Source organism: Pyxicephalus adspersus, chromosome 2 (assembly GCF_032062135.1).
Source record: "Pyxicephalus adspersus chromosome 2, UCB_Pads_2.0, whole genome shotgun sequence".
NCBI lineage: Eukaryota > Metazoa > Chordata > Amphibia > Anura > Pyxicephalidae > Pyxicephalus > Pyxicephalus adspersus.
The window spans coordinates 30,868,680-30,888,266 of NC_092859.1; the positions used below are offsets into that span (position 1 = coordinate 30,868,680).

At 35.0% G+C, this 19,587-nt stretch overlaps 1 long non-coding RNA gene across 8 annotated transcripts in view; it reads left to right on the plus strand.

The window, feature by feature from the left end:
* LOC140323310 (uncharacterized) overlaps positions 1 to 19,587 on the plus strand; it is an 87,545-nt gene that overhangs the window by 19,686 nt on the left and 48,272 nt on the right. For all 8 annotated transcript variants that reach the window (XR_011919340.1, XR_011919342.1, XR_011919336.1 and 5 more), the window contains exons 3-4: positions 7,573 to 7,700; positions 9,941 to 10,167. This is a non-coding gene — a long non-coding RNA (uncharacterized lncRNA). The remainder of the gene's footprint in view (positions 1 to 7,572; positions 7,701 to 9,940; positions 10,168 to 19,587) is intronic.

Genomic DNA, 19,587 nt, shown 5'->3' on the forward strand with positions numbered 1-19,587 from the left:
TATTTAACACAAAGTGAATTCTGTTTCATTTTGCAACCTTCTGTAGTATGCTGAAACGATTTATGCTTTCTTTATATGCCAACCCAGGGATTTTTTGTTCCTATCAAACTAGGATCAAACTAGGTTAGGATTTAGGAAATTTTAAAGAATTTAATCTAACTGAAAATTCTCAAATCGCTTTCTAATATAACACAAAACAGAATCCATTTGATTTTATATGTTTCAGCTGGTCAAACACAGCCCACCATTCTAACATCTATAACCAAATAATATAAATATATGTATATATATTGTAAAAGAACTCAGTCACCTGCACAATTTGCAGAACAATTTAAATTGTTGTGGGTGACGGCCTTATCAGTATTAAAATATAGCAGCCTGTTCATTTCAGGGTTGTAAAAGTGCCAAAATAAATATCACAAAATAAAACTGTATGACCTTCAGACTGCCATGGCTATTTGTCCCAAGCCGCTTTTAAAGAAAGACTGGCTGCATTTTCTGTGTTTGTTTGCTAAACTTCAAGAATGATTATAGTCATAGGAACACCAATGTAACTGTTGCTTAAGTTTGCACACATACTAATTTACACTGAAAAATAAACACACCTACAAAAAACTACATACAAATTTAACACAAAATAGTATAATAGATACAGTTTATCATCTAAAATAACTAAAATGTGTGTGTGTATATAAATATAAATATATATATATATATATATATATATATGTATGTATTAGGTATTTTATGCAATGCAAGACAATTCTTTATATACCTAGAACCCTATCTGGCCATATCTGTGTTTCCTTCATATAAGGTCTGCAGGATGACTGAGACATTGACATGAGTTTACTAAATTTATTAGAAATCTTCTCAATATTGTATGTGAATATTCACTTAAATTGTCTTATCATGTGAAAAGCAAATTCCTGTTCACTTTGAATACCCATTTACATGCAAATGAAAAAAGCAAAAAGGAATTTGTTTTTTTTTACTTGAAAGGAACAATTTTACACACTAAATTGTATAAAGATTCTTGGCTACTTAAAATAGCTTCCATGTAACCTAGTTGGTTGATTTTCCATGAAATATTATTATATTATTATAGAAAAGTTAAACTAAAAATATTTTTTATTTTTGATTAGGCCATAAATGTACTTCTATATGGGCAAAGGCATTCTCATGAGTTATCATATTAAGAAAGGAGATCAGGGTAGGTAAAACACCTTGCTGTAAATACATTTGATTGCTGATAAAAAGGGCCACTTGTCCCCTTCCAACATATGGGTACATTGTTTAAAAAAGTAAGATTTGTCATTCCAACCCCTATAACAAAATTGCTGACATAATATGTAAAACCGGTAAAAGCCCCAATTTACAAAGGTTGAAAAAATGTTCTGTTTATTTATTTATAAAAGGAAGAAAAAAAACACAAGGCTAATATATTTTAGCAACAGGGTAAACTATTCCTATAGTGTTCATTGTCCTGCCAAATAAATCCACTTATAGGTGACATTCATGATACATAAACCAAAATCTTACAAAGTATTTAGTTATTACTGTTTTACTGTGTGTGTTAAAAGTTAAAGAAAGTGTTACTTATTTATTAGGCATATCGTAAACACTGATACAAGTTTTAAAATCAGTGAGACATTCAAAATGATTTAATAAAATACTTAACAATCACCACTAAGTAAATTAGGTGAATATTTTCTTTTTTTTTCCAATCATGTAAAAAGCAGATTCATGTTTTTTTTGATTGTGTGTTTAAAGTGAACACAGCTACAACTTATTGAGAGAAGATTTTACCTCCATTAGTGAATCAACCCCATTACTCATGCCCATTGTTTTTTAACTATTTAACATTCATCAATAGCCACATAATAATATTTACTGATAGTAGACACACATAATTGTAAGCTCAAACAGGTTCACAATTAGTATAACTCTCTAAAATGTGGCTATATAATTATAGTTATTGAGGTATTTTTCCCTGAACTGCATAATACTTTTTATTTTAGTATTAAGGCAAATAAGGAAGTCTTGAATCATTTTTATTAAATTGGGAAATCACTAGAAATCACAAAAGTTATTTATTAAATGTATTTAGGGCAGCCAATTTTCTATTCACACTAATGTTATTTTACAACAGTTCAAATTAGTTTTGGAAATAAAATTTTAAGCAATAAGGCAAAGTAATGTTATAACTAAATTCACAATAATGCAATTTCTAATTTTTGATATAGAAGTAAAATATCCGGAAAAAATATTACAGCAGATACTTTTGCATGAATATTATCTTTTTCTTTTGTAATTATTAGCCTTATTCTGAGTATTGTACAAATGTCTTGTATATATAAAACAATAATGTATCTTCAATATAAAATTATTGCAGTGGATTTGGTCAATAGTAACAAAATTACCTATTTACTCAAAAACTCTGATTCCTCTAAAATAGTTTAAAAGTGTTTGTTTCATTTTAGTTACTATCGTAGCTATTTATCGGCTATTTATTTTTATCCTCTAAAAATACCCGGTTATTGTGGTATATATCAACACAATGATATGACCAAAAAAAGCAAAAGCATGGAAAAAGACACTTTATGTACACAATATTTTCACAAGGTATAGAATAATTGGTTTAGTTTAGCAGTTTGGTTTAGGTTATTATAACATGAACATATTTAGTAAAAAAATATAAATGCTTTACAGAAACATTTTACAATGTCTGAATTAGAAATAAACAAACAGTAGAAAAATGTAATAAATTGAATTAAAAATGATCAAAATGATAATGAACAATTATTAAAAGAACAACCGCACTTTTATTGTGTTTTCCAGGCAAAAGTCAGAATAAGCTAATAATAAGTAATAAGTTCTGAAATAATATAATACGATTTTGTGTGAAATACATCAATTTAAATATTTCTTTATCCATATCATCCACAAAAAAGGGGGGAAAACTTTTTGCAATACATTTTGTAAATCATTTAAATTTTTTCTTTTTAGTGCCCTAAATTTTTGTTCGATTTACTCTCCATTAATATTTGTCTCTAGGCCAAAAAAATAAAATACTTTATTTTAATTAGTGATACATTATAACTTGCTGTTAGTCGATAACTTTCCAAATACACATACATAGGAATAAACAATCTGTTACCTTTTTTTATGGAGCATTGCTTTATTTCTGAGATAACAGTGGGATGTTTATTATGGCACGTAGCACAAATAGGGCAGGATTTTATTCTAAAAATTGTGTTCTCATTATTAGGACAGGAGGCTCAATTTACAAAGCTGCACATGAAGATAAGGATCTTCATTTTTATGAGCCTAATTAATCTATTTTTAATTATGCGATATCTGTGACTACATTACAATGCTGCAGTTTCCAACTTGTTGTCAAAGGCTCTTATTATTTCAATTTGATAGTCTTATATGTTAAATCTGAATTATTAATACATTCTCGGTTTCCTATGATAACTTTATATTTTTAACAACCATTTTTTGGAAATCAGTTAATACGTTGTAATTGAGGATTTTCATTGACTGTATTATTTTATCTGAATACTATGAAGTGCAGAAAACGTCATATAAATATAAAAAAGCGCATGATTATGCTTTAACTATTAATGATGACACATAAGTCATAATATGAAACCATCTGGTTATGTACTTAAAGCAGCTCAACATTCTACGTAGTCCTTTGACACTGCAAGGGTTAAAGTCTGCATCAGCAGTCTTGGAATAGCAAGAAGAAAAAAGAAAGAACAATGTGCATTGCACAGGTTGACAAAAAGGCAGGCAGGAACACAGAGAGCTATGTCTGACTAGTAATGTTTGGGACACCAGTTTAAGGTTTGGCAGCTATGCTGTAGCAGCACTAGCCCTTGAAAACTTAATCCACAGCCCTTGCACTGTTTTCTCCCACCGCAGCATCCAAACTGTGACTAACTACCTCATTATACATCCCCTGGCACATTCTGAAGCAAACTTATTATACGGGCCATACAAAGCATCTTAACCCATGCAGGTCAACAAGGGAAGGCTGTGCAATTTAGTTACATGACACTATATATAAATATTTTTATTCTAATGTCTATACCATCTTATTGAGTTTACTGCTTATGATTACACAAAAGTGTTTTTTACATTTTTCATATATATCCTTTTTTAATATTTATGCTTTTCTTCTCAGAATGTTTATCAGTTTTATTTTGTGAAATCTTTGGGGCACTTTATTCCCAGAAAAAAAAAATTCACACAGTGAATCAAGCAATCGACAATTGCGCTTGTTTCACTGGTAAAAGTAAAAAAAAACGCAGTCCATATAAGACAAAAAACAGCCAGAAATAAAGAAAAAGACATATTTCTCCTTTTTCATATTTTGTCAAAAAGTGATACAAACAGGTAAAATTGTGCAGTAGTCATCTCTAATGTGCAGTAATGTTACATAAAAAGTTAAAGACTTGTAGTCAACTGCAACAGAAAAAGAAAGTAAGATATTCGTCTACTACAAAGATTACATCCTCTTTCAGATTGATTGACCTTCATAATTCTTCGTAATATGGGAAACTCCCCTTAAAAAAATTGAATATTTAAAGTGTTATTTAACTTGAGCTTAATGATAAAACAATTATTAAATTGGTAAAGTGATTCACAATAATCTCACCTGGAAAAAGTGAACTGGAAACTTTAGGTGGCAAAGTTTTACATACGGCTAAAACCCTGCACCATGTAATGTATAAGGGGTTACAGATGTCCATATGCTGCCAAATTTATATATAAAGCAACAGTGTACAATAAATGGTGATCTCAGATATTTTAAGAATACCTGCTGAAATATTAGACTACCATTATGGTACACTGTTGAAGGTATTCTCTTTTCAAGTTCCGTGTTTGCTCTACTTGACAATTATTGGAATATATATATATATAGATATATAAATATAGATATATAAATATATATATATATATATATATATATANNACACACACACACACACACACACACATCTTGAACCCAACTAGATTCACTTCAGTTCAGTATTAAACAATAGGTTGCCCAAAATAAAAATAAAATAAAAGCTTCTTCACAAAGTTAAAAAAAAATTCATTATGTCCAGCAACCTACAGTAAACTTTCTCAGCAAAATAAAAAAGTATAAAAAATGCGCTGAGGAAAGCAATTTTAAAGAGTTCATTTTGTTTTAGTGCAAAATACCCCGCCCCATTTGTTCTCCTCCCTAATCTGCTGCACCCAATATCATTAAATTGACATACTGAATACAATATACAGCTTGAACTACCAGTGATTTTATGGTGTCACAAAATTCAAGTCAGGAATAATCATGTCTGTAAAGAAAAGATTTAATGCTTAGCACATCTGACTGTAAATTATTTATAAAATACATGAACTATTATATAGTCGTTCACCTATATATCTGCAGAGCACAATGTAGGGAAAGGCAAAACTTTAATCAGAGTTTACCTTGCAAGGTTATTAAAATACATGCTATGACATAATAAAAAAAAACAAGATGCCTCCATATTATCTGCTTAAATGCAGCTCTCCAATGGGGGCCTTACAGTTCAGCAAACAAGTACAGATAAGGGTGTATTCCTTGAAGGGCCTTGTGACTTAACATACTTTAATGGTCCCCAGTGTTAAAAGCACCAATAAGTGTCCAGAGGTGACAAAATAAAGTCAAAGAAAAAAGCAAATTGAAATTGTAAGGCTACGTTCTGACTGGCAGTGAGGATGTGGTGCAGTAACCTCTTCCTTGCTGTCTTTATGGAGACACTACATGTAGCATCTACCCACGGTTTACCAATAGAGAATAATTGGGTCATCAGTGAGCAGCTCAGTACCATACTGCTTCCCACATCAAATCTGCAAATTTGGGTTCTTAAGTAACCAGCACCATGGTGCCAGTGGCCATGAGGCTGGCAATGTGCCAGCTGCTGGGGGTCACAAGAGATCACTTGTTCCCACTGGTGCTTTGGTGCTGCCATGTCCTATCTTACCATTTAGGGTACAAGTCCAAGCATACCTTATGTTAAACAAGGCCCTGGTATATAGTTTAACCCTTCTCACTCCATCACATCCATTGAATAATTCCTTGGCCTTTTGGTATAAACTTGGATCTGTCCTACAAAAACATGGACAGTGGAAAATGTTTGACAAAAGTATCTTTCTTTCAGCCGGACTTTGTCAGAGCACATATTTTAAATACTTTCTAGTCTACATCTTTTACTGCTTCGTCTTTAACCCTCAGAGCAGTCCTCGCTCCAGTAGATTCAACGAAGGGTCAAAAAACAGAAAAAATATTCAGGGATGGTTGTTTCTATCAATACTTGGGGGCAGTGATGTGACCTCAAGGAGTGTGTTCATGATGGCCCTGGGTTGCAGGGTGCGGGATGGATAATGCTGGCCGTCATCTAGAACAGTCTTGGTCAGAGGAGGATAGAGCTAAAAGTCTGCTGGGGACATCAATAAAAAAGAGAGTATTGCAACAAAAGCTACTTCTTATTTTAGGATGTGTTCAGATACCTGTAATGTATGTAAGCCATAACAACAACTTTCTCTTCTTTTGCAGTTTTTGGTCTAATAAATATACTGCTGAAACTGTTTAAAATTGTTGTGAGCTAATTAAAATCTCTACCGATGCTAACTAGTCTCTGCCCAGTTCTCTCTTTAAAGTACAGAACACCTCCACATTATGGAGCAAAGGAGGGTATTCTGTAGTCCTGCCCTGGGGTGACAACACTGCTGCTACCTAGACAATACAATGACCTACTGTTATCACGGTTGAGCAGGAAATGTTTTAATAAGTGGAAATGATGCAGCCACCGCATCTAACAACTGGTATGCTATGTGTATTTATCTATTACAATTTTTTTGGGTGTTGATATGTTCAATTTTCTGCAGTTCCTGGAATTGGGCTTTACCAACAATACAAATAGTCTGACAAGTAAGACAGCTCCCTTGTTTGTATTCCATCTGTGTATTTAGCTGCTTACCTGTGGTTGTAATGCCGGTGGCACTGTACAGCTGTCACCTTTATTACAATTTTCTATTGTATTGTGGACACCTTTTGGTACATACACTGTGTTACACCTCCACGTATACCACATTGTTGCGTTTCCTGACAGTAATGATTTATGACACATTTGTGATCCTTCTGACAATGGTTGGAGAACTGTATGAAGTATCTGCACCTGTTCAATATACTGAGCCCATAATCCACGTGGCCTGCCTTGTCATTTTTTGAATTATTCAATTATTCATTTGCATGGGTGATTGCCCTCTAATATTGCTCACACAAAAAGGTGTCATGGCAAATAACAACCTAGAAAATTTTAGCTTGAAATTCAGGAATAACAGGAATAACAGATATTTTTTGCACTAAATGAATAGATATAACAAACACTTTCAAATCTATATTTAGCAGACACAAAAAGTAGTAAATGACCCCTCCTAATTTTTATACAATCTGGTACCGTAAAGTCTTTTAATTTAAAGTTTCTTCTGATTAATAATTTATTAAAAAAATGTTTATGTTTTTCATTCCAGTTTACTAGTGGTGGAGAGCGTGTATGCGGTAAATCACAGGACACGACTGTTCCTCTGAAGAGCCTCGCTGGTGTTTACAGGCCATGTGAGGGTTCATGCTAGCAGCTGGAACCTGAAGTCACTCAGAAGTATGTATGCATATTCATATAATGCCTGCACCTTGCCATGACTAATATTTAACCTCTCCAGTGCAAGCTGCCAGAGAACTTCACACAGGATACAACCTGGCCAGCCTGTTCTGGGGAATTACAGCTTAAACAGAATACATCCTAAAAAAGATATGACGACTTAACAGACGCTTCTTATAACAGGAGGTTTATAAAACATAAACGCTTTCCCAAATAGTACATATATGTGAGTGCATCATTTTTAATGAAGAGCTATGTGCAGTATGTATTTAAAGCCCACCTTCTGCCAATTGTATTTTTTATAAATAATTTTATTTTTTAGTGTTTTTAATTAGAACATGGTCATGATTATATTGCTGTGTGACCCCCAGTGGTGAGATTTTCTTTTGATTTTATTGTGCTCCTTGGGACAGTCTATTGGGAAAGTCTCCAATACAATGATATAGGGTAGCTACTAAAGAAGGTGCTTTTATTGATGGCTGTGATCTTCACTGGATAGAGTCTGCTTGCTTCATCTTAAGGAGACCACACAGAAAGGGACAACAACAGGAACCTGATAGAGCTTCTCTGTTAACACAAAAGTTTTTCACTAAACTGTAATTATGCTGCATAATATTTAGGTTATGCATACTTACCTCCTCTACTTTTAGCAAGAGAAGCAATATCCCCCGCCCCCCCCCCCCTGTTGTCTTCCTGCCCGGGTCTTCTTCTAGGTCCAGAGTCTTCTCCATTGGTTGAACATGGATAGTGTAACTGCAGAGCATGTTCACAGGAGCTGCTCAGCCCTAGCACCCAGCTGCTCACAATGTAACCAATCAGGTATAATGTTTAATCATCATGAAAAAAAACAAGGAATCTTATTGGTGGTTATGAGTAATTATCTTTACTAAAGTTGATATACATCAAACAGTCAGGCACATGTAGCAGCCAAAAATTAGTTACGGAGTAAAAAAAAAATATTGGAAACCCTGTCAGGTCATTGCTATAAAGATTCACTTTCTCTATTTGTCCTGGGGACTCTTGTCAATAATTCAAAAAGTGAGGAGAAATCCAAAATGTTATGGGTTGTCACTGGAATTGCAGCTAAGGGAAATCTGTGGAAATCCCTTCTGGTAACTTTTGTCTAATATCAGAACTTTAGTAAATTCCCTCCTGTGGGAAACAAACAGCAAAAAAAAAAAATAATACTATAGCAGTTTTAACAACATTTCTATCTGAGACAAACAAAATTTTTTTGGGCCTAAATTGACATTTTTTAAAATGAAACCTAATGAAAAAAAAAAAACAATATGTTGACGTCATTAAAGGTCATTAAAGTTTATTTGAGACCAAGATATTTGTGTTTTAGATTTAGAGTAGAATTTTTTCTGCTTGTGTCCTGCTGGAGAGATTTACCTTTACTTCCAGTTCTAGAATGGCAAAAGGAAATTAAAGGAGATCTCCCTAAATGTGGGATCTTCCACTTTTAGAGAGTTGCCTCAGGTACAGGTGTCCCATTGGAGGTTATTCACTGACCTCTTGCCATGGTAACAACTCTGATTTCCTATGACTTTCTGTCTTAATGAAAATGGTAAGCAGGAAAATAGAGAGGGTGAATCTCCCCAGCAAGGACACAGACAACAAAAGGAATTCTCAGAAATGTTTTATTAAGTGAAATGATGTTGTGAATTGTACACAGCTATGACACAGTTCGGCATTTTGTGCAATCATTTACATAGATAACATTTTTGATGAGAGAATCTACTAGATTGGCATCACACCAGGTGGACTTGGCCCCTGACCACCACTGGTACAGGAAGAAAATGGTGACTCGTCTCCTCTCTCCTACAACACACACAACCGAAATTCAGGTTGCATGCTACTGGGATTGTTGTTTTTTTTTTCTTTCAATCAGCTTTATTTGAAAACGAACAGCATGGTCCCTGGATACAATCTCAAACCAGAGAAAGGCTCCTCCCTGTGTGTGCTTTACCTATTTTACAGGGCTTTATTATACTGATGATAAGGTTTTGTAAAATAGGAAAAATGTATCAAAGAACGAGTTCTGTTCTGTTGTGAGGTTGCACGCTGGGACCCTGCTGTTCATTTTTAAATAAAGCTGATTGAATGAAAGAACTGATCCCAGAGGCGTGTGACCTCAATTCCAGGTTAGTATTTTAAACCTGAACTTTAGTCTTGCACATTTGTACAGTATCCTCTACTATACTGAAATTACTTCCTCTGATATTACTGCATTTCAGATAGAGCCCACCTCATTTTCCTAGCAACGGGACATCCATCACCACCTAGCTTTACTGCGCATGGCCCATGCGTTTCATTCTTTGATTTCCAGTTCTTTCAGTCATGGAAGTTTAGCATCACATGTGGGTGAGATCACAGCATCCAGTTTTTGGGAATTTTGGCATCTGCCTGCATTGCACATAGAAGCAACAAGGCCCAGTGATAATGTCACTCACTGTAAAATAAGGTAAGTAATGAAAACAAAAATGTTTTGTTTAATCATTTATTTGGCCTGTTAATAAAGGGGGATGAAGGAACCAGCAAAAACAAACTATAAGCACAATAAACATCATTTCTAACAAGAGAGTGAATTTTGTTTTTAAATTTTAGGTGTTGTAACTGTTTTTAGGCATAAAATAAACCAATGGATTGACTCTGTGTGATCTTTGTTGGACTAAGGGAAACGTTAAGTTATATTCATTTGTTCTGATGGTCAAATATGGAAATCCTACCCGCTGACACTTTGGAAATAAATTAGATGAGTTTTAAATGTTGCTTAATGTGTTCTTGATTTAAATAGTTACAGTATATATTTATTATATACACATTGGGGACAAGCAACTAAAAAAATGCAACAACCAATTATATTTATCTGTACTAAGATCTCTGTTTTTGTCCACCCTGGCTACTTTTGCTCCATGCAGACTTTTCTTGTAATAGAAAGGCCCACATTCTAGTTTTGAAAGACAAAACATCTCATTTGGTTAAAGAATGACTAGAGTGGGGTTAGAGATTCTGTTAGATTGTGATTACTTTTATGGTGAGGCGGAGGAATGCTGGACCTTAGGGATGTTACAGTCTAGGTTGGATGCATTCTAGTGGTGGGAATGATACTAAACCAGGGGTGTTCTACCACTGCTTCTACACAGGGAGCAAGGGTCCTTTTCTGCAGCATAAATATGATCTAATGATTTATACAGAAACTTCATTAGTCCTTTACAATATCAGACAATGAGAATGGAGGGGGAGCAAAAAGCTCCTCTCTTGGTAGCTCAGGCCAGACCAATTTAGCTTCTTTGAAAAGTTTTCTATACTGGAAAGGACAGTTGGACTATTAATTCTATAAACATTATAAAACTGAATATTTTTAACAAATATGCTTTTATATCGTGATTATCAAGCAAGGTTTGTTAAAAGTAAAAACTTTACAATTTATAAACATAAATATAGCACCTTATAAATTTTGGTATCCTGACAACATTAAGGTGCAGCACACCTTAGAAATTGATTCAGCATATTGGACTAGAATGTAAATCCTGACAAAATCTGGAGAACCATTTTAAGATGCTACAGCATAATACGCAGTACTGTTAAATCTTGCAAGCCTTATGGTGAACTTGGGGAAGGCAAAAGTCAGGGTGCACAGCAGAAATATTTTCTGCTGAAAATGACCACAGAGAATTGTTTAAAGCTAGCCAAAAGTAAGTATTAAGTATACATATTTTTCCTATAGACACTGCCAAAGATGACAGCTTGAAACTATCAAATGATTGGTAGACATTAATCCAGATTCAATAACACCTACAGTAAGGTTTGGTAATATTTTTTTTAAAACATAATTTTAAAACACAAAAAAACCCAAGTATTCTTTACTAGTGTTGCAACCTGACAACTAAAATTGTGGCTTCAAAAGGCGTAATTTACCTTTTCTTATCACAAACCATACTATATGATTATGTCACTATAGGTGTTCAATCATTATCTTCTTGTAGTTTTCACCTGTAGGTACAAGTCAAACTTCAATGTCTAACAACCTCTGGAGAAACTCTAGTTGAGAAGCACTGATGTAGAGTACCATCCGATGAAGCCTTAATTTTGAGTAAAACTGATTTACATGCACAAAAGTTATGCAATATAGTTAAAGTTAAGTGAAAGATTGAGTGCAGCTCGTTTGCAACAACTGCATATTAGCCTCAATTAGACAGGATCCTATTTTTTGTTTGCAATGCAGGTTTGTTATCTGCAGTCCATTTTTATTGTTTTTTTTTGTTATTTATTTTCTAAAATATATGTTTGTTTTATCAAAATAAAAGAATACTAATAACTGCATATTAAACAGAATTAACAAATCATCATCCACCATATCTGTCCAATAAATTGATGACATAGTATGTTCTACAACCATTCCTTCTGTATAGTGAAGGAGCAAAGAGGAAAATAAAAGGGTGTCAACTGAATTTGCTGAGGCTACTAACAGCAGCAATTTCTTTTGGATACAAAAAGTATCTTCTTACAGGTGCATACAATGCACAAATTCCTATGGGAATATTTTAATTGAAATAAATAGTATTGCGACAGGATCTCGCAATTTATTTTTTTTTATTGTGGGTCATTTTCTGTTCCCAAAAAATGACAACCTCACAGTACCCATTCAGTCACAGATAATAAATAACCCTGAATGAACACTAACATTGAACAATGACATAAAATGACATGAGAAATGCAGAATGTTTAACAATGGAAATTCTCTCATGAAAAAGAAGAAATTGAAAAATGCAACCTTGGAATTAATAGTGTTTTTTACTTACACCCAGTTTGGAGAGCAATTTCCACATTTAAAGCCTTCACCCCAACCAATAAGGTTTTTGAAAGAATAACTATCAACAGTGCTTGGAGCTGTGATGATTATTAGTGAAGAATTTGGAGACAATGGTGTGGACAATGGTAAGATTGGAGAATATTCTACAGGAGGAACATACCAATATAGTTATCAGACTTTATCAAACTCCAAAAAGACCCATTTATCATGGATCATTGGGCCCAACAAGCAAGGCCATTCTTTATGTTAGAGGATGCCTAGTAGGATGACTCCATTAAATCGTATTTAAACCTAAAAACAAAATGTTACGTACAGTATTACAGCTTCCCTGTCTTTAGATTTGCATTGCTGCATTAGTTTTCTTTCATCAGGCAAAAGAACATTTTCATAAAGTACAGGAAATACTTGACGATCCTGCCAGAAATGCAATGTTCTTGTCACTTTATGTGAAATAGAAAGAAAACATGAGCATCCATATCTCTCTTTTGTATCAACTACTAGACCCATTCATAAATTCGCATGAATGGAAATGTTTGATGTCAAGCCCCTGACAACTGTTCCTCTGTACACAGATGAAATGAGTATACTGTCCATACAATAAAAAAGACAGTGGCAAAAACACTTATAAGAAAGGCTCACCCTTGACAACTGCCAATAAGAATGCTCCTAATGTTTACCGTAACATAGATTTTGTGCCTTTGTTGCACCAGGGACTTTATCTGCAACATCATGGGAATCTAGTGAGCAATAAAGTCAACTTATAGTGGACATATCACCAAAATTTTTACTTTATATAAAAGGGTAGACAAGCCTTTTATGTAAGGTCGAAAGCCTCTCCCCTTAACACCAGGGTGGTAAAGACAGAATGGGAGCCCAAAGCCTCATTTGATATCCACGTCACCCATCCCAAGTCTCTGGCTGCTCCTTCTACAATGCCCGTGCGAGATTGGGTGGCGTAGCCAAAAGATGGTGGTACTTGCCACAGAATACAGGACAGTGTGGCAGCCAAACTAGGACAGCGTCAGAGAATCCTCTGGCTCTGCAGAGGTAAAGGTTAGTGTGATTTTATTTTCTTGGTTTAGTTCTGCTTTAACTTTGGAAATATGTAGTACTCTCTGTCTTTTGTATAGGCTGTTTTATAGCTGGGTGTGTCCCCCGTTTGTCTACCCTCAAATTTATGCCAGAAGGCATATTGCACATCTATAACTATCTTGGCAAAACTGGTGATGGAAATGTATGGCACACACCTTTGTTTTTTTTTCTCCACTGTTTGGGATCCTGTTCTAAAGGATTTTGATGATGATTATTATTTGATCTTATACTGAATGTGTTATGACCCTATCTAATAAGAGCTTAAGCTACACTGGCCAAATTTACACTGGCTAGATTTCTGTTTCTGGAAATGATGTTTTGTGATCATATCCAGTGTCACTAGAACAAACTTGCTCTGTACACCCAGGGCTGTTCATTGTTATGAAGTGGGAAAGGGGCAAGATGAACAGGAGGCACCCCACTGAGTCTTCTTCCAAAGGAAATTAAAGAGGTCGTCCATGGTGGATCACTGAACAACATCAGAGGACCCATGTACATACGCAAATTTTTTGCCCAACTGTTTTTGTCTCAGACAACAATCATCTAGTACAGGGGGGTTAAACAAATACACAGAGAGCCAAAATTAAAAAGTTAAAGTCACGGGCCAACCTTGAAATTCATTAAAAAACAGGAAATTTATCCTTCCCGTTAGATATAAACACTTTTCATATGGAAACAAAGAGATTTTGCTTTACATTCAATCTGGAACAAACTTATAACAGAAAAAGAGGCATAAAAATGTTTTTTTTTTTCATTTTTTTAAGAAAAAATCTTATGCCTTCTCTATTTGTTGCCTTCTGAATTCAATTTCAATGGTAACCTTTTTGCACAGGCTAACAATAATAATGACAATATTCTTCTATGAAAATCCAACCATTTAAAACCATGCCTTGGAGTAGCAAGGAAAAGTACAGCTGAGGGGGAGTGCTGGAAAAGCCAGACGTGGCCAATGCGGAACTAAATCTTATGAGTGGCCCGCCCCTGAAGCTCCCTCTTCATTGAAATTACGCTGCTACTAAAATTCCCAGCATTATTTGCATCTATAAAACAGTCCAATGCGGGGCCACGCATAGGCAGAGAGTCCGCTGGTCTATAGACGCGAGTGAAGCCAGGAATTGTAGTAGCGGCGCTTTTTCAATGCAGCATGTGAATTTTAAAATCAATGGTTGCCTATTTGATACATATATCAATGTGGTTACATTTTGATGCAGTTATTTTGATACATTTGCTATATGCGAGAGGGCTCTGTAGTTTTAATAGTGTATTTCTGTATGTGGTAATTTTGCTTAATAAACACTATGTGGCTCACAGCAAATGTTTAAAAAGCCATAAAGAATAGGAAAGGGGCATTCCAAAAATATAAAAAAGAAAGATCACTTTCATCATTTGAACTATAAAGAATATAACAAAAGGTGTAAAAAGGAGATAATGTGCAAACCTTCAAAATGAAAGACTGCAAAAGAAAGTAAGGCAAACCCCAAATTTTTTTTAAAATAAATTTATAGCAAAAAGATCAGATCTGAGCATGTAGGCCTCTTAAAGGGTTGGTAACGGGATAATGAAAAAGCAAATTTACTAAACATTTTTTTAGCTCTGTGTACAAAAAGGAAAATGCCAGAGCTGAAATCCGAATTGCTAATAGCAATGTCACTGCCTTTAATGAGCCACAATGGCTCAAAATCGATATGATTGAGAAACAGTTTGGCAAAATTAAGGTTGACAAAGCACCAGGACCTGATGGATTACATCCACATGTCCTCAAAGAGCTGAGCTCAGTTATTTCAAAACCATTGTTTATAATTTTTAAAGACTGTTTAATCAATGGCATGGTACCAATAGATTGGCGTAAAGCCAATACAGTTCCTATCTTCAAAAAAGGAGCTAAGTCATTACCAAGTTTAACATCCAAAGTTTGAAAAATCCTAGAGAGTTTGATAAAGAACCACATGGAGGAGTTTGTGCTAGAAAATAGTGATAGCATAAATTCAAGAAAGACTGAAGTTGTCAAACAAATTTCCTATTTTTTAATGAGGAATTAGATACATAGAATAGTAGAAGTTGATATAGCATACTTGGACTTTGCTTAAGCATTTGACACTGTACCCCACAGATGGTTAATATGCAAGTTAGGGTTGTTAAGTTTAGAAAAGTCAATCTGTAAATGGATAGAGAACTGACAAAGATCACAACCAGAGAGTTGTAATTAATGATTCATACTCTGAATGGTCTAAGGTTATTAGTGGTGTACCCCAGGGTTCAGTGTTGGGACCTTTACTGTTTAACAACTTTATAAATGATATAGAGTTTGGGATTAAAAGTACCATTTCTGTGTTTGCAGATGACACCAAACTATGTGATGGAATTAAGTCCATACAGGATGTCTATAATCTACAAGCAGACCTGGATGTACTGTTTGATTGGGCAGCCAAGTGGCAAATTACATCTAATATGGATAAATGTAAAGTTATGCACTTGGGAGCTAACAACATGCATGATTCAAACTGTCTAGGGGGAATACTATTGGGGGAGTCAGAAATGGAAAAGGGTCTGGGGGTTCTAGTAGAGCATAGACTTAATAACAGCATGCAATGCCAAGCTGCAATATCTACAGCTAGCAAAGTACTTTCGTGTACTAAAAGAGGAATAGACTGCAAAGATGGAGACATAATCCTGCCCCTGTACAAAGCATTGGTCAGACCACAAATTAAATATGCAGTCCAGTATTGGGCACCAGTTCACAAAAAGGATATTGTGGAATTAGAGAGAGTGCATGGAAGGGCAACTAAACTAATAAAATGAATGGAGGGGTTCAGCTATGAGGAGAGATTAGCTGAACTGAATCTATTTTCCTTTGAGAACAGATGCAAAAGGGTCCATATAGAGAACTCTTCTCCCAACTATTTAGGATCGTTAAAAAAACTGGAGCGTCTGGAGGAAAAGAAGTTTAAGCTCTCGATAAGGAAGGGATTCTTCACTGTAAGGTCTGTGAAAATGTGGAATCAGCTCTCTCAGGAAGTCGTTTCAGCAACTACTATAGATTGCTTAAAGAAAAGCTGGATGTTTTTCTAGAAGCACAAAATAACTGGGTAATAAAGCTTTTAAGTGAAGATAACAGAGGGAATACAGGGGACATCCGATTGTCTCATGGAATCAGGAAAGAATTTATTTTCCCCAGCTGGAGTAAATTGTACCAGGGTATTTTTGCCTTCCTTTGGATCAACTATGTCTATAGGGTTTTATATCTGGGATATGTTTATTTCCCTAGTGGTTGAACTTGATAGACTTATGTCTTTTTTAAACCCGACTTATGTAACTATATGTAACTATTTATAATTTTAATGTATATGGATATTCCCAGGGGGCATTTTGAAAGCCTCTTTTTCTTTATATATCTTTTAATTAATGGTACAGGATGGTAAATATTCTGGTATTTTCTGTATTTTAATTAATATAGTTTGAGATTATTTGTCATTTACAAGTTAGGCTGGAAGAATGAATTTCTAACCATAACGGTAGTAGATTGAGTAAACAGAATGGGTCCAAAACTAAATAGCTAAACATTTTTGACACCTGATCATCACGGCCATGATATTGTCAAATGTTTGTGATGCCTCCTCTAAATTGGTGAAGACCATTAGGTCACCTTTAAAGACATGCTTTGAAGAATTTGTTATGGAGGAACTGGATTGGCCTACACAGGGCCCTGAGCTCAATCCTACTGAATATCCTTGGGATGATCTAGAACACTAACTGCGATCCTGGTCTGCAGTAAAATCGGCATTTGTACAACATGCATAGAGACAGGACGGAATTGAAAAGAGGGATGAAAAACTTAAAAACAGTATTTTATGGAAAACAAAAATGGCATTTTTTGAAAAACATTGCTTTAGTATACTAAGGTGTCAAGATCTATTTGTAGCAGGGGTTTATTTATCAATGTTTTCCTCCAAGATTTACAAAATCTTTACCAGACTAACAGATTTTAACATAGAATTCAGCTAGAAAAATGGATGAAATCATCAAAGAATGATTTTACAGTTTACATCTACATGAATGATTTTGTCTTTATTTAAATGCTGTTAAGAACCACAACTATCCTATCATCTCATTGTAATAGTTATAAGCTCAAACATTACACCACAAATAAACAAGACAATGTTGTATTTTTCACCTATGCCATGTGACACTAATAGAGCAGATGAAAGGCCAAGTCATCACCAATATCTTTCTGCCTTCACTTTTTATTTCCAAGCCAATTAGAATAGCTGGCTGTCAAGCTTCCTGCGTGGGCACATTAAATTGCAGAAAGATACATCCACAATAAATTTCCCCGGAATATCATGAAATGAAGATTGCAAAATATATGCTTCAAATGTTATCAAAGCTGTTTGCCTGCCATCCGGCCATGTATTACCAGGTAAGGCCTTGCTGGCACACAGCCACCGACAAAGTTCGAGCCAAAAAAAAAAGTGAATAATGCAAGCTGGTAATATTCACACGGCTTCATCTCCCCGGGCAGTAAGGATACGGTTGCACCCAATGCAATTTTTTTTTCTCATTCTCCTTATCATTAGTGCAAAGCCCTCCAAAGCATAAACAAAATGGAGGGCGTTAGTCAAAACAGTCACGAGCAAGTTGTCAAGGAAACAAAAGACTTTCTGTGTTTATTTAGCTCCTGCACGGATAAGGAGGAGTCTTTGTACTCATAATTTCACACACATCAGAAAAAAGAAGCCATGCTGAGCCAGACTGACATAGCTCCTCTAAAATGCCATGGGCCTCCTTTGACGGACTTTTTAACCCTACAAATTCTGGTGAGGGCATCACCATGCCACCTGCCTAGAAACAAATAATTTCCTTTATTTACTTATGTTAAGTGTCATTGTGGTTATATGTTCTATAATCAATATATTACACAGTCAAGACAAAAAGGGCCATTGTATCCTTTTAGAGAAACAGTCATCTATGTTAACACAAAAAAATTAAAGTAGACCTAAATTAGACCTAAATGCAAAGATTTGGTATGTTAAAGGAATCAGCTAGAGATGTTTTTTTGTGTCCCTGAGCTACACCCAAAAAGTTTTAGCTTTTTATTGGAATTAAAAATGCCCCATGTCTTAGATTGTAAGCGCTTCCGGGCAGGGTCCTCTCCTCCTGTGTCACTGTCTGTATTTGTCTGTCATTTGCAACCCCTATTTATTGTATAGTATGGTGTAAAATGTTGGAGCTATATAAACCCTGTTTAATAATAATAACAAAAATAAAAATTCTTTCTAAAACGTCCTGGGCACTCTCAGCTGTAAATGCATTGTGAAATTATTTAGGGCACTGCTGCCTCTGGTTGCTAGTCTAAATGAATTTGGAGTAAGATTTGGCTAAGTCTCCGGCGTGCTGCCTATTTTTTCTCTGTGCTGGAATGGAAGCTAGACCTAAGGACCTGCATTAATAGAATCTCCCTGCTTCTGCTTTACCATGGATGTCTGCTTCCTCCACCCATTCTGCTGGTTCTTAGCTGGTCATGAGGTCACCAGACATCAGAGAGTCACCTTTTGACAATAAAAATCAAAGCCATGCGTCTTCCTAAATGCCTACCACCACGCAGTGCAAGGCATGGCAAATCAGTAATGGGGAAAAGATTAACTCCAGTAAGACCCCATGCAATTCTGCCCTTTTTTTTCTCAGCTCACTTTTTTGGCCACAGAGTTCTTTTTAAGTATGTTTTTAAGATGAATTCTAAAATGTATTAACTGGCAACTCAGATATAACCAAGTTATATCAAACTTGGACAATTAGCATACTTATCTGCTCGAAAGCAAACACAGTTGGCTCTGTTATATTTATCAGAGGTTAAGCTACGTACACACTTCCAATTATTATCGTTGGAAAACGAACAACGAACGATCCTGCACGATATCTGCGAACGATCGTATAGCACCGATCCTGCACATAGAGATAACGACCCGATCGTTCGTAGAT